General features: G+C 30.6%; 1 long non-coding RNA gene across 1 annotated transcript; it reads left to right on the top strand.

The window, feature by feature from the left end:
* The first annotated feature begins 1141 nt into the window (after positions 1-1141).
* Positions 1142-1927, top strand: LOC107947453 (uncharacterized). The gene is made up of 2 exons (XR_001697124.2): positions 1142-1375; positions 1684-1927. It is a non-coding gene; the product is annotated as an uncharacterized lncRNA (long non-coding RNA).
* Positions 1928-2389: the final 462 nt, after the last annotated feature.

The raw sequence follows: 2389 nt of genomic DNA, 5'->3' as shown, positions 1-2389 counted from the left end.
TTTCACAAAACCCCCGAACTTTGAATATCACTTTTGCTTTATAAGTAATTCTTCATTTCGAGGAAGCAATTATGTCATGCCCAATACGTTAGGACATAACAAATTAAGTTCCCAAAAATGATTTTTTTACTTATATATTTTAAATAACAAATATTCTCGGTTATTTGGAATTAATAAAGAAAATCGAAACCCAATAAATTAGGGCTCAATTTTCCTCGAAAATTCCTAACCTTGAATATCGTTTTTATTTTTAAAACCTTTGAATCATAAAATATGATTTTTAATGTTTTGACAAAATCAAAATAAATTTTAAAAATATATTAAAAATGTTAATGCAGTATAAAACAAATATTTTAATTCAAATTCTGCGTATTCATAAGTATGATATATAAACAATTTTAGCAAACATGTATAAGGATGTGAAAAAAATGTATAAGTCATAGAAATAAAACCAATGATAAAAAACATATAAAATATATTAATATATTTTAAAAAAATAAGTATAATGTATTAGTAAATATAAAAACATGGAAAATATTTATAATAGCCTTGAAAAGATTGCAAAAATATATGTACACGTTATAAAAATATATAAACATATGAATTATAAAACCTGAAAGTATAAATATTATTATAAAAAAATATGAATGTATAAAAAACATATATAAACTATAAAAATAAAATGATATGATAATAAAACATATTTACGTACTGCCTATATATTTGAAACATTGAGAACATACATATATATTAACATATATATATATACGCGCACATATATACATATAATAATGATAATATAGTAATAATTACACTAATAAACAATATAAACAATATAAAAAAAACTAAAAAAACAAATTTAGGACTAAATTTAAAAGCCAAACAAAATTTGAAAGCTGAATTTGAAAACAAAAATAAGAAAGGGAGTAATTTAAATACGCGCAACCAAGGGAAGGACCAAAAAAAAATTTACCCAAACCACCTAAAGCATTGCTCAATATTGGACCAATTTGAAACAAAAATAAAATGTGCAGTAAAAATTAAAAAAAGTAATAAATTTAATTTAAAACACATTATAAAATAGGAAGGACCAAGGAGATAAATATCCCCTCTACTGGAAACGCGCGGATCCAAACTGGTTTATGGGTCGGGTCGCACGGGTCACTAATACGGCGCCGTTTTGATAATATATTAAAACTAAATTTTTTCTTAAAAAAAAAATTCATTTTCTGTTTTAAAACAAAAAGGAGAGGGGAAAAAAAAGGGGGGTTGCTCTGTTAGGGTTTCAACCCTAGCACCCCCCACGTCGCCGCCGTCAAAGATCCACCGCCACCAGGTCGTCCCTTGGCCTCCGACGACGCTCCGGCAACACCAGGTAAGCCTCCTTTCTCTCCCTCTTCGTTTATTTGTTTTAAAGAACCAAGAAGAACATCCAAAAAACAATAAAAGTAAAGAAAAAACAAAATAATCACCTTCAAAAACTTTCTTTTCTATTTCTTTCTCTTTTGTATTTTCTCTTTTTATTTCAGTACCAGAAATTTCTAACCCCGATTTACAAAAATCCTTTTGGCTTTAATAGCCAAATAAGGGAATCAAAACTCCCAAAAACTACTTTCTCTTTTTTTCCTTTTTTCCCTTGTATTTTCTGCTATTATCTTTGTTCGTGGTCATGATCTGTTGCAGGTGTGGGCGTTGGAGAATGTGGGTTGTGCGAGGTGATAACCGCTGGAGGAAGAACGTGTGCGGCACTGGGGAGGCTACTTGCTGCTGTAGCACTGATGCGAAGAGGGTTCTTTGATGGGTTTATTGGGCTAGGTTAAATTAGGTTTTAGGCTAATGTAATTTGGTTACAATTTGGGCTTGTAACATTTGTAATTGGGCCACGTGAATTAAGTTTTTAAATGGATTGGGCACCTTTGTTTTTTTAGGCCCGGGCTAAACTGGGTATTACAGAGATGATTTTATAAAAATTATAAATTTAAAAATTGAAAGAAGACGAAACATTAAATAAAAAATAAAATAATTTTTTTATAAAATTAAAGAGCCAAATAAACCGAAAATAATAAAAGAAAAATGAGTGCTAAATCCACAAAGGCTGGTCAAATGTTAAGTAGCAATCAAATGAGACCACAAAACATGGAATGAACTGAGGGTTCACAAAACAAGAAAGTGTACTGGTGTCTGGTGGTACATGATTGCTGATCAATTGGTCATGCAGTGTCCTGTACTGTCGTGCACCCAACCGCACCGTAGGTCTACCGACTCTCAGTTATACGTATGAGGGTGGTTCCGTCATTTCGCTTTTAAATGCTTGTGACAATTGGGAAGTCAATATTTTTAATTGCATTTTTCCTGTTCAGAAGTGGGGGCTAACAGTTTATTATACCTC

The sequence above is a fragment of the Gossypium hirsutum genome, chromosome D12 (genome assembly GCF_007990345.1).
Source record: "Gossypium hirsutum isolate 1008001.06 chromosome D12, Gossypium_hirsutum_v2.1, whole genome shotgun sequence".
NCBI classification, from domain to species: Eukaryota; Viridiplantae; Streptophyta; class Magnoliopsida; order Malvales; family Malvaceae; genus Gossypium; species Gossypium hirsutum.
Note: the sequence above shows the minus strand (reverse complement) of the source record. Positions and strands in the feature narration are given on the sequence as shown.